The sequence below is a fragment of the Corvus moneduloides genome, chromosome 13 (genome assembly GCF_009650955.1).
Source record: "Corvus moneduloides isolate bCorMon1 chromosome 13, bCorMon1.pri, whole genome shotgun sequence".
Taxonomy (NCBI): domain Eukaryota; kingdom Metazoa; phylum Chordata; class Aves; order Passeriformes; family Corvidae; genus Corvus; species Corvus moneduloides.
In genome coordinates this window covers 6,054,794-6,068,661 of record NC_045488.1, presented here as the reverse complement: position 1 = coordinate 6,068,661, position 13,868 = coordinate 6,054,794, and the positions used below count along the sequence as shown (strand labels likewise).

Sequence of the window (13,868 nt, the reverse complement as noted above, 5' to 3'; positions counted from 1 at the left end):
AACATGGCTGAGGTCCTGAAAGAAAAGTGAAAGGCAGTGTAAACATGTCTCACTAGGATCTCTGGGGGACCTACAGGAGGCTTGGAGACTTCAGAAAGATTGGTGAGGTCACCTGGAAGGGAACAGTAGAGTTTGGAGACTCTAAAAAGGGATCTTGACATTGGTTGTCTTCTAAATTGGTTGGTTTTCCAGTATCCTGAAAAAGTGAAGCCAGGGATAGTCTAGGGGGTGGAAATGCTTTGGAAGCCCCAGAGATGGATCTCAGCACTCTAACTTCATGTTTAGTGCTCAGTATGTACTCCCCAGCTACCCCAGAATTATCCCAGTGTCTGTCCAATGTCACCATTCCCTTTACTTGAATGCCTTGTGATCTGGTTATGCTACAAGTTTTTGACAAGTGAACAGGACACTGGATTTTCAGTTCAAGTCTGTCCAAGTATTGCCTGTGTACATCCTCGTATCCTTGATGAACACAAGGTAGCTTGTTCCCACCTACTCTTGTGCAGTCAGAAAAATGAAGGCTTGAAATAGGTTCCTGTGCAGAAGTGAGGTCAGATGAATTTTGTGGGACAGGAGGCTGTTGGGAGGGAGCTTGCTTTGAGAATCCTGTGGGTGTTATTCATTACAATAGGGCTAAGAATTCAGAGGACACCTTGAAAATATGACATCTCAAGGCAGCCTGGAGGCAGGGAGCTTTCCACTCAGGTGCCAAGAGGGCTATTTCCAGATGGAAATAAGTGAACCTATTTTTTTTTTTTTGTCCCATCTGGTGTTCCAGGAAGCATTGTTGTGTCCAGAATGTGAATTGCTCAATGCAGCTCTTCATTTCCCTATGGCAAAGGAATACATTCACCCTCCCTTCATGCTAAAAGCACCCATTCCTCTAAACTGTCCCTGGAGCTTCTAAAACTTCTGAGCTCCCACATCGCTCCCACAATTTAGAAGCTGGAGCCTTTAAATCAAGTTGAGGAATAATTTTTTATCTCCCTTGACATGGGATAATTGACAGACAAGTCTTCATTTAGATCATTATAGCAAAATAAGCTAATAATAAATTAATAATGGATTTTTACAAATTAAGGGCAAGACTTGGAAGTTGCAGCTGGCTTCCAAAATAAATTTAAAAAATAAATAAAAAAGGCAGAGGGAGCAAGCCAGTCCATTAAAGCATCCCTTAATTCAAGGCTGCATTTATTTGCTCTGAAAGTAGTGTGGGTGGCAGAGTGGCCTGGTACGTCCCCAGTGAGTTCATAAAACATCTCAGCTTTGCAAACACCTCAGATATTGGTTGATTGTAATAAGCTGCATTTCTGTTGGCTGCAATAATTTGTGAGAGACAGAAAAATCTACCTGTAACCACTCCCTCCAGCTCTCACATCTGAAGTGGAGAGCAGTCTTCTGATTGGAAACATATTTTTGGAGGGATGAATGAATTTGATTTGAGCCAAAGAGAAGGTGAAAATCCACTTTGTCTGTTCCTTCTTTCACCTACTTTTCTCATGTCTTCTACTTCATTCCTTAAGCAAAGACCCAGTCCTTGAGAAGGCTCTTACAGACCATGAGATGTGCAGTTCTGCCTTTTTCTTCCCAAAGATATCAGAGTTCTTTTGCTTTTCAGTGCACAGGAGCTTCAGTGAGTTAGGATTTCCAGAAAGCTCATCCCTAAAGACACCGAGCAGTGGATGGCTGTGTGGAAATTGGGCTGTGGTCTGAAGGATGGAGCTCATGATTTAACAGGCTTTTTTCTTTGCAGAGCTTCAATGGTGCTACAATTAATTAAGCTTTGCTTCTTCAGGGCTCTCCAGGGGAAGAGTCTGCTCAGCTAAGAGGAGCTTTCACTCATTCTCACCCTACTTCTTCACATTCCTTCTTCCTGGCAGGAATATTTTCATGTCCCTGGTTTGAACCTTCCTTGCTTGTAAAACAGCCCCTTAGTGGTACCACTGATAATTACAAGACCTGTAGACTTCAAAGGAATTTCAGGTTAAATGGTATCCAACCATGGGGAAATATTACACACTGAAAAAGCAATTACCAAAATGAAGTAATGTCCAATTTTTTTCCTCTTCTGCTAATTTCCATTCTGGTTTGGCATAAATGCAGTGGTGCCTTCTTATCATGCTTTGCATTTAATTTCCTGGTCAGTTTTATGTGCAATGTAGACTTGGTACAATACAGGATTTTTAGACTCTTCCCACCCTCTGTGTCACCACCCACTTCTCTTTATCATCCTGCCTACTCTCACTCCAGCCTGCTTTCAGCAGCTTAGTGGACACCCCAGTCTAACCCTTCCCTTCAGAGACAGGATATAGAGGAGTCAGCCAAGACAAAAACCTAGGCTGACAAAAGACAGGGTGAGGGACTTTGCTGACCTCTTGAGCTTAATCACAGTGGCTTAATCTTGAAGGAGTAGCAGCAGAGAAAGAAGTTGGGTTAAGGTTTAGATGATGAAAGGTCTTGGCATGAAGACTCGTCCGAGCTGTGGAGTTATCTCAAAAGCTTAGATAAAAATATTGTCTTTGATTAAAATCAGGTTTTGTTTGATTAGAACTGAGGTTTGTTTGCCTGGTTCCCTCTGCTACGCAGTTTGTGCCATGGCAGCATCTGCAGCAGCTGGGAAAGCAACAGAGGTTGTGGATGGTGGAGGTATCTGAACATCTCTGGAGGAGCTGCATCAATGAAGATGAGACCAAGGCACCTGCAGTGGGAAGGTTGGGTAAGAGAAAAAAGTAAGAGGAGGAAAATAGTAGGAACATGTGAAATAAAAGGTGGAAGAAATGACTTTGAGTATGCTTTGAGTGTTGTTCACCACATCATTGACACAGGCTGTGAGCTTTTCTGATGTGATGTAAACCACTGAGAGTGCAGGAATTAAGAATAAGAAAAAAAATGTGCCTAAACTTTTTTTTAATAGTCTTTTATTGTCTAGGGAAGGTTGTTCTTTTCCTCAGGTCAGTCATGGAACCACTCAATTTTCCAGGATGCTCCTTTTCCAGTTTATGCTAGCCCTTTATTTCTGCAACCCCTTTTGTTGGCAACTCATCCGAACACAGTCTTGAAATGAGAGACTGTTGCCATCTCCATGACTAATGGTTTCATCCATTGAATTGCAATTACAAGTTTTAATCAGTTCATTATTCCACCTAGTTTTTTGGATCTTGACAGTTTTGCCGTAGAAACTAATTGAATTGGCTTCACCTCAAGGCTTTCCTGCAAAAAGATCTTGTCTTGCCTTTGGGGATGGGGGGCTAATTGGCCAACTCAGATTTAATTTCCTCTTTTTCCAACATGAAAAAAAAAAAAGGTTTGAGGATGTTTTTATTTCCCTGTCCTTGTCAACCACAGATTCCTGTTTTCTATTTCATTTTCCGAACTCCATTATTTTACAGTGCAAGATGGGTGCACTGCTAAAAGTTCTGCTTGAGATAGCCATTGAGAATTCATTTTTTTTCAGTCAAAATTGTTTATATGGTTTTCTCTTCCTCAGAGAGTGGCTACTTCTCAGAGACTGCAACTTTCTGTCCCTGACTACTTTTTCATTTCATCTGATCTAATGGATCCTGTTTATAAGGAGAAGTCCTGTGACTGGCAAAATTCTTGTTATAAGTCATCCTTGGATTTTGTTGTTGTTTGTGCCATATTACTGGAACTCAGAGACGAGCAAGCAGTAAATTCCCTAAAGATGTATACTCTCAGACAAGGAATCAAATTAGTGGAGACTTAGTAGTCTATACAGCTGCCAAAAAGCTCACAATTGGACTCCATCATACAACACAGATGTGATCCAAAAGAAATTTCATCAACAACTGGAGTCAGGCTGAGTTGTTAGCACAGTGTGAGAAGATGTATAATCAGTAGCTGCAACAGCCCTCCCAGGCAGAACCAACCTGATAAGCTTCCAGCTCGTGGAAGTGGTGCCATTCACTTTTCTATTACCTTGGAAATATTATTATATGGTATTTGTTTTGGTAAAATAAGATAGGTTTTTAGAAGTATGCTCTGAGTGTCCATTTCTTTCCCTGCATTTCCTTGGGAGACTCTTCTTGGGATCAATTGTGAACTTTAACTGGAAAGGGTGGGTTACAGAGCAGCCGTTGTAGAAGGCAGAAGAGAGCAGCTCCTAGTGATGACAGCCACGTACCATGTGGGATTTTCAGAGCGCTGAACCTTGTGCATTTGGATTCACATTTGGATTTCTAGCCCAAATGTGTTGGACTCACGAGTTTAACTTGTCATTAGTCTACGAGTTTACTTGGTGTGTATTTTGAAGTTCTGTATCCAAGCTGGAAGTTGGAGCCAATCCTTTTTCATGCCTACGGGAAGCACAGGATTCGTCTCTGCCAGGAATTTCAGATTTCTTTTCTGCTTCAGGGAGAATAATCCAGTCCCTGGCTGGAATGCTTTGGAAGGGGGTAAAGGCAGATCGTGGAAAGTTGAATATGTTTTCCTGTCAGTTAGGTTTGGAAACTGAGATTTTTTTAAAGAAGCGCATATATGTGTTATGGAACAAAAGTCTGTTATCTTAGAGTTTTTATCTTTTTTTTTTAACATTTTTTTCTTTAATGAATCAAAGCATTTCTGAACCTGATTTTTCATCACAGCAGGAGTCACCAGCCAATATAAGTATTAGAGAAGAGGGCATAATGACATCCTAGGTTTCATTTTCCATTGGTGGTTTGCTGTAATTAGAAGACTTTCTGCCTTGATGGGAAAGCCATAGGCTATCAGGCCAGCACAGAAACGGGGCAGGACCATATGATTCACCTCAGATCCAGGTTCCTTTTATTAAATGATAAAATCGTAAGTTTCCATTTCACAGCACGAGTTTAAGGCTTCAGTCAGAAGTGTGAAAAGGTGCATCATGCTGGAAAGCTGATTAAAAATACATGCTGCATATTAACAGAGCCCAAATGGAATAATTTTTTTCCACATTCTTTCAGTTATTAAGGTACATCAAAGGTACATCCATTTTAACTGATGAAAGAACATCCTATTCTTTTAGTCAGGGTGATTAGTGATATTAGTATCAATAATATCAATTAGTATCAGATCCTTTTGGAATAGTTAACAGGGAATAACATTTATCTGGCTACTCATAGTGCAGTATCCAGAAGGGAGCTTATTAAAATATGACTCTTCCCCTTTCCATATAGCCCTTTGGTTTAATTACCTCATTAATAATAATGCAGGATCCACAGAGTAACTTCCTCCTGGGTGCTCCCAAGATGTGTTGTGGAATTACAGAGACCAGCAAGACTGAGAGATATTTATGTGCTCTGACCTCACAAGAGAAGGTGGGAAGTAAAATCCGGGAGCTGTAGGAATGCAGAAGAATCTGGGAAGCGCAGTCTGGTTTGTGATTGCAGCCACATCTGAACACGCTTTGTGAGCTTAAGAGAAACAAACAATAACAGTTCCTTTAATGTACAAAAATAAAGATCTGTTGTTTAAAGAGCACACAACTGTATCTGCCACCTCCTGATGCTTTTGACAGAAATCACAGAAGGAGCAGATTGGATCAGCAAAACTTCACTCAGCCCTGACAGTTTGATTGCACTGCTGTGGAGGATATGACAGATGTTGGAACAGCACGAGCAACTTAAACAAAATGCATCAAGCGCAAAGCTGGGGCTCAACCTCTCCTCCACTTAAAATGATTTGCAATCTCTGAGCGGTCAGAATGTAGGGGCAATGGTGTTACATGTATGGAGGGAAAGGGAAGATTGAGACAAGTGGGAAAAGATTGCCTCCAAATGATGGAGTGCCCCGTAATATCAGACAAGTGTGTGGATCTGGAAACATGCTATTTGCCTTTCATGAAATTATTCAGAAATTAATCATAACTGGGGCACAGGAGGCTTTGGAGATTCATTGGGCAAACAGCAAACAGATAAACAGGTTTTACAGCAGATGCATATGTAAAAATAAGAAACTAAATATTCAAACGAGTCAAGAAGCTGATGTTTGGTAGCTCATTCCTGCCTCGGATGTTTACCTACCTGTGGCATTGTTTTCAAATTTGCTCAGAATTCCTTGCTCCTGCTGATTTTTCACACTGTGCTCAGCATTTCTGAGAAGCAAGATAAACAGGAAAGGAAATATTCAAGTCATGTACCTGTGGATCTGAAACACACGGGGGGCATGTGCAGTGCTGATGTTCAGGTGACAGCACTTCAGATCAGCACTGAACACACAACTGCAGGTGATGAATGTTTCCTGTAGGTTCTGTGAGCTCTTGCAAGCCACACCAGACTGCTTTCCACATCATAAGTGAGCTGTCCATTTCCTTCCTATGTTTCGTGGAAATCTCTTCTGCTCCCTGTTGTGGGTGCACGTGTGAGGTCAGCAGTCACATGTCACACCAGTTGCTGTTTATCATTACAGCAGCATTTATTTTAATGTGGACAGAATGCAGTCAGAAGTGAAGTAGGTGGCAGCACCAGATAGAGATAATGAGTATGTGACCTGTGAATGTGTTAACTTTGTCCACACTACTGTGAGAGCAGCATCATCCTCCCCCAACACACCTCTTCCTCTTCAGGTTTCAGGCACGAGCATAAAATGACCAAGTGTGCAAGAGGGTCTTGGTCAACAAGTTGGCCGGAGAGCTTTGAACTAGATTAAGAATGGGAAGGGGCTGGAGGCTTTTTCAACAGAGAAAAGCCAGGTACAAATAGGGCTGGTACAATCTTAATTTTTTTAAAAAGCAGCTTTCAAAAAATTTTTACACCCTCCACGTTCTAATGGGCTTTCTTTTCTAGTGGTTGTAGAAAAGATTCCCTAACTCCTTGCCATTTCCTTTCTCGGATCTCTCCTGTAGATGAGTTTCCTGTGGATGTTTTCAAGATGGGAATCTTGGAATAAGTTAAAGAATAGGGGTTTTATAATATCATAAGCTTTATCAATGTTTATAAATATCAATGCTTCTCTTTCTCCCTTTCAAATGCATCCCAAGAAGGTGGCAGCTTTCTGGTTTCATTTATTCACAAAATGAACTCAAAACTCCAGCCCCTCCCTTCCCTGGAACCATGTTTATCCCAGGTGTCCTCCTTAAGGACTACTCAACCTGGACTCAGGATCATCTCCTTATACTCAGATGGGACAGCAAATATCCTGCAAGGTTGAGCCAGCAAACCACACATCATATTTCTTAGTTTTTTAGTTTCTTAGTTTCTTACATAATTGGCCAACAGGCTGAAACTTTCAGGATAACACTGTACTGCCACTTAATATATTATTATACTGCTTTTATATTCCAGCCCACTCCTGTGCGAGCTTTTTGGGAATAGTCTGGCTCTCACTTCGCATTGTGTGTGATGCATTCAGTGTTTTTGCAGAGAAAAGCAAGTAAATACCTAAGCCAAACATAGTTTTTTTCTGCTTATCTTTTGGCTGCCCTAGACCTTCCCTATTTCAGTGATATATATCCAAAATTCAAGACACAGGATATTCAGACAGTCTTGGTGCTGAACTTTGCAGGAATATATGGATTTAATAGTTTAGGCTCATCTCTTTCTTCAATGACCATTTTAATATCCTTCATCTATCTCTCCTCAAACTTCTCCTTGGGGCGTGTTTTCTCAGCAGCACAAACCTTTGCAAAATATAGCCTTTGGCTGTAAAATCTGGGTGTCTCAATAGAGCTGGTTACCTACCTTCCTCTGTAGTTCATGAAGAGAGGAAGAGGCTGCTGAAAGATGATCAAATTATTAACTTTATTTACCTGTGGTTGCAATGTATCTTTTAACTCCCTTCATAGATTTGAGTGGCAGGCACAAAATTTAGACCAGACCAGATGCCATTCTACATTGGCTGGACTACCTGAGACTAATTCCCCTCTTACGGTGGTTTAATACTTCATTTTGTACATGTCTCCTTGGATGTCACCCACAGTAATTAACAAATTGAAGGCCAAGAACCAGAGATAGAAGCAGAAAATAAAAAGAGAGCTCAGCTAAATTTTCATGACCTGAATTCCTCTAGGAACTAATTTTGATTGGTATCTGGGAAGGGGACAGGTGTTTGAAGATTCTTTTTTTTTGTGTGTGTGTGTGTTCCAAAAGGTTTTGCCCATTCATAGAAATCTCATGGAAATTAGAAATATTGTAGGTTTTCTGCTGGGACTTCTTCCTTGTGTAGGTACCAGTGGAGTTACAAGCAGCATAACAAGTACACGATGACATATGGAAACAGCAGTACACAAATATACCCTGTGCAAGAGAATCCAAATCACGGTCCTGGGTGTTCATTGACTCAGATAGGTTTGGCAAGCAGGATGGGGATTTGTTAAAATAAGGTTGTGCCTCTTAATGCTTTTCTGCTGATTTTATGCTAAAAGAAACCTCAGGATCAGAGCAATGTGACGTGCAAGGCTAAAGTCTCTGAAATCCCTGCAGGCCTTATTATGTGTATGAGGAGAGAGGCAGCATGCATTTCAGGGCTGGGGAAGCTATTGCACTTGATTTAGGGGTAATTAAAGAGTGTGAGTGACAGCGGAGATGGCATGTGATGCGTCAGATGCCTTTCCTCCATTTTGCTTCCTTCCTGGCAAACTCATCTGCATGCTGAATGAAGGATAATGTCTCATAGCATTCTGCCTCTACCTTTTGAGGATTTCTCTTCTGCTTTTCCCCCTCCTCTCACAGCTTTCTTCTCTGAGATTTCAGACTGAATATCTGGATTTTGCTCAGAACTAGATCCTTCTTCCTACTATGGCTAAATAAGCAAAACATTTTTTCCTAGGACTAGGAATGTCGATCATGCTCTAGTGTGTAAAAATGACCAGTCTAGTGGGCCATTAAGAAGAAAATAGGCCCTGCATTGAAACATTTTTTTTAGTGCTGCCTACCCCTCCAGGGCAAATAATCCACAAGGGAAGGGATACTGGTCTCATTTTAAATCTACCCATGGCCTGTTTTTATTCCAGTAAGCCAACCAAAGTGAGGATTCATGGTGAATGTTCAGTTCTGGAGTCTGCAGCTGTGCACACAGCACGGGCAGCACAGCCTGGATCTGATGGTTGATGGATGTGACAGGCAGGCACAGGCAGAAATGGGAAGATCTTCTCTTGAATTCTGTCCATACTGCTGGACACAGGATGGGTCAGGTTGGAAGGGACCACAGTGTGTCATCTGGTCCACCTCCCTGCTCAAGCAGGGTCATGCTAGAGCACATTGCAAAGGATTGCATCCAGATGGCTCTTGAATATCTCCAGCGAGTCCCAAATGTTCAGAAGACTCTTGTCTAAGCCTCATTTCTAAAAGATCTGTCTTAGGTCTCTTGTAAAGGGGGTGAAGGCCATCCATGATTGCAAATAGATGTATTTACATCAAAATAGAAAGACAGAGAATGCACACAGAGGTGATAATTGTTCACATTATTCCATCTGTCTAGTAGCAGAACAAAATTGCTGACAGAACGGAGATCACTGTAAGTGCAAACGAAAAGCCTGAGGCAGTCACAGAGCCATTAAAGAGAAAGGAAGGTTTGGGGTTTGATCTGTGACAGTCATTTTCCTCCTTTGACTGCACCTCTAAGTTGAGCTGAATCAAACTGAAAGCAGTTGTGTACTCGATGGTTTGTCTCTGTGTGCAGCACATTGCCAAGGGGAAAGGGCAGCCGTTCATGTACCCTAAAATGGTGCCATTTCTTTCACCGGCTCCTGATTAAAAAGGATGCTGTGTGGGGAAACTGTGGGTGATGACAGCCTTGGGGGTTTCATCCCCTTTCATTTAGAAAGTGGAAAGGATACCGTCTAGATCAGACTGTTTATGAGTGAATGATGTTGTTGAACAAACCAATAAATAAACAATGATTCCAGAGTGAGTCTGCAGGGAAAGTAATGTCCCGTCATTCCTCTGATAAATGTCACTCCAGTAGTATTGCTTTTGTCTCCTATTTATGAGAGTAGAACTGAGGTTTGTAGGTTAAAGAAAGGTTTGGAAAGAAATTGAGAGTCACAGAGTTGGGATCTATATTCTTTGACGTGACAGATTACTCCAGATCAGGCTGACTATTGGTCACATCATAAAATCAAGCTTGAGATGCTTGTTCTGTTTTTTTCACCAAACACTGCCATAAAGACCTTCCTGCGACAAGTTAATCAGAGAGAAAACAGAAATGTCTGAAGGAAGAGAGAGAGGGAGTGAACACAGCTTGTAACATTGCAGTCATGTGGAAACTGTCAGTAACTAAATAGATTCATTTAACTAATTTTGGATAATAATGAAATATTTTTGTTATTGTATACATTGTGTCCATATGCACTTCTGGACACCACACATTTTTACATATGGTTTCTCCCACTTGCTGTATGTTTTTTGAAGCAACATGTCTAGAATGCAGTCTCTGCTCCATCAGCTGCCCTTTCCCTGCCAGCAGTGATTTCCATGACAAGGGCTTCACGGCTCACCTCCCTGGAGCACCAGAAACACATCGAGGATCTCGGTGGAGGTGTTTAACTGAGGGCTCAGTGCTCTGCTGGGAGGAGGGGTGCCCATACCAAGCTGTAATGACTACCTGTCAGGGAGATGCATGGTGTCCTTTCAGCAACTGAGCACAAACAGATGAGGGTGACGGTGGTATTTCTCCAGTCCCTTAATTAGAGCTTTGTGAGAGCAGAGGCACAAATGGAGATGTTTTCCATCATCTCTGATGAGGAGGGAGGTAAGGCAGAGAAACCAGTTTGCTTTTGATAGCCCCGGGCATTCTTTGTGCTGTGATATGCGTTCACCTTCTCATTTTTATCACTCTCCCTTTAGCTGTTTATTTCATCTTTTGTTTCTCCTTTCCTTGCTGCCTTCAGGTTCCTAACACGAAGTAGCTTTCATTTTAAATAGCTAGAACCTCCTGTTTTTCCATAACAGACTTTCCTAACCCAATTGTTCAGAACTGCAGTAAACTTTAAAGACCATCTGTAGGGTTGTTATGTATAGGTAGCTCAGAGCAGCAAATAAAGGAAGCTGAGACACAGAGTTAGTGAATACTCCTAAAAAGCTGAAAACAGAGCTCAAGAGTTGTGTTCTGAGCTCTGGACTCTCACCTGCAGGTGCTACTGTGTAGGTAAGTGAGCTCTTTTCCTCCAGATTATGTACAAAAATTCACAAACCTGATGCTGTAAACAGAGATTTGGGGCTTTGGGAAAGAGACTCGTAACAAAGGTGCTCTGAAGAAGGCAAGGAGGATACCTTCATTTCTAGCCCAAATGTGAAGAAGTTTCAAAGAGGTGAAAATATGTCCCTTTTCAAGTTCCTCTGAGAGGAAAAGAGACACTTCCTTTCAGTCCTATCTTTGCCCCTCACAACCTTTTCCTCAGGTCTAGCTTATCACAGCAGCAGCTGCACCTCTCTTCCAACGCAGCTTGGAAACAGAGGTTCCTTTTAGCTTCTTGCTGGGGGAGCCTCAGACCTTGCCCCCTACAACACCTCCTCCAGGAAGTCCAAGGAAATGTAAAGTTCCTCGTGATAATTCAGAGGTTTTGGCAGGTAGACAGCCAACAACAGGAGGTGGAAACAGACAGCTGTGCAGGGGAGGAAATGGTGATATAAATACATGGTTAATTGCAGTTTAATTACAATTACTTACTAGGCAAAATTTATTTAAATGCAGTGTAATTAGAGTGAGACCTTGATTTAATCACAGTCTTATCAGACACAGTTACTACTATTTTCCCTCACTTCCTCCTCCTCCTCCACCTCCTTTTACATTCCCTCTCCTGAACTTGCCCAAAGAAATTAAAAGCCAAGGTTTGAAACAAGCAGAAGGTATCCATCTTGGAAAGTTTTCAGTTTCCTGAAAATTCAATTGCCAGGTGGCTACCAGCCCAGAATGTTCTCCCTGGAAACTGTGAAACCCCCACTCTGTCTTGGCAAGCCGTTACTCTTCCTTAGCAGATAATGATAATGGATCCTCATTAGCTGGGAATGACTTATCATGAATATAATTCATCACTGATGGCAGACCTCATAACCCATCTGCTCACAATAAGTAAATTAGACAAGTCAGACAAGATGGATCGTTCTTGCTGATCTGCCTTTGGAGTGTCTCCACATCCTGTCCCAGTGGTTCACACTGTGTCTTCACACCATGATAAGGGTGAACATGAGCAGAGACAAAACCTCTTGAGCAGCTGACCCTGATCTCATCATTCTCCATTTTCCCTCTTCCACTGCTGCCTCTTGCTCTGCTCCTTGCCGTGGTCTGGGCATGGCAGTAGCTTCTTTCTATATGAGACAAGCACTAACAGCAGACCTCTCTTGTGGACCTGTTGATGTGTTCATGGATTGCTCCTGTGTGGAAGCTTTCCCAACTCACAGCTCTTGTCTCCTTCACGGATGTTACATGTTTAAAACACTATTAAGCAGTCTCAAACAATATAGGGAAGGGGAATGGTGGGATATTCTTTTGCCTTCTCCTCTGAAAGTTGTATTGACTCTTCTTCCCTAAGGGTTAGTCATCATTTGGCAGATTGCCACTCCTGGGGGCACAGTTATTCCCATGAAGGAGCTAAGGCACAGGCTGGTAGTCATAGCTGGTAGCCTACATAGACAGGGCAGACTGTGGTGGGAGGGGAAATATCTTTATTCTTCAAATGAAATCTGGGTCCCTTCTGAAGTCCATAACCTATTAGCAAGTTTGCTCACTTCAGTGAAAATATCATTTTCTCCTTCCCCATCGATTCCAGTTAACTCATGATGTTGTGCTTTGCATCTGTCTCAGTCTTTTCCAGCAGCTCTAAATAAGGAAAAGAGTTAAACCTATCCATAAAACTGTGAAGCTATTCATTAATTACTGCATGTTTTATTCTGCTGTTGAACCATACTGGCCTTGTCTGAAGAAAAATTATGAACTGCTGGGGTCTTTGTGCAGGGAACCAAAACCAGAGACATGGAAGATCTTCCCTCCCTCCTTTCCTGTCATAGTTTGCTCTGCTTTCTTTTTCTTTGCTTTGTTTCCTTTCTTTTTCTTTTCTTTTTTTCTTCCTTCTCCTCTTTGATAATTTCTGTGTGACCTGACCATCTTTTGTACTGTTCTTGTCACAGTTCATCTGGATGAACTGAAGAAAGAAAACAAGGAGAGGTTTTAGTTTTTATATCCTTTCTCTCCTGCCCTGAGAATGTGTCCCTACCCATCTCATTCAGGCTGATGGTGAGGAGGGAATCTCTCCCCATCATGGGTTTTCCAAGAGCTGAGGGTCACCAAGTCCTTTATACCCCTGTGAAGTGGGTAAATAGGCCATGAAACCTGGGTCTTGTGTTGCAGATCACAATAAATCACACAGAGCCAACTGGATTTTCCCCCCTGCTTTAATATTTATTTGACAGTGAATTTTTAATAGGGAGGGACTTTCACTTATCCTCAGAATGCCAAGTGGGCAAAAGAAGGGAAGGGAAAAACTTAGAGGTGGATGTTAAGTGTTGGGGGAAAGGAAGAGAGGAAAGATGGGGGAGAAAAAGGGAGTTGGAAAGGGAAAAAAGGAAGAGAACAGCGAGGCAGCAGTCACTGCAGCATCTTTCTTTGAAGATGAGTTTCTCAGATAACAGCAGCTCTCACAGCAGTGAACAGTTCACGCACAGCAGGGAAGCAAATAAGCCTGGGAAAGAGTCTTTGACCCAAAGGCACTTGTACCCTTCCAGAGTTCATTTCTCACATCCAGCCTTTGCATAAAAACAAATAAATTAACCAGTGATTTGTGAGTCCAATTTGGGGATAGGAAAAAAAAAGAAAGGAAACCTCTTGTGGTCCAAAATCCATAATTATACCCTGGTGCTGTGAGTGACTGAGAGAAAGGGATAGAGAGTCACTATGGAGAGACAGATACCATTGCCTGGATAAAGAAATGGTGAGGAGAGAGAGCGAGCAAGTGCTTC

At 42.0% G+C, this 13,868-nt stretch overlaps 1 protein-coding gene across 1 annotated transcript in view; it reads left to right on the top strand.

Annotated features, from left to right (window-relative positions):
• The window catches only part of AGBL1 (ATP/GTP binding protein like 1), a 272,270-nt gene that overhangs the window by 234,034 nt on the left and 24,368 nt on the right, over positions 1-13,868 (top strand). The window lies entirely within an intron of this gene.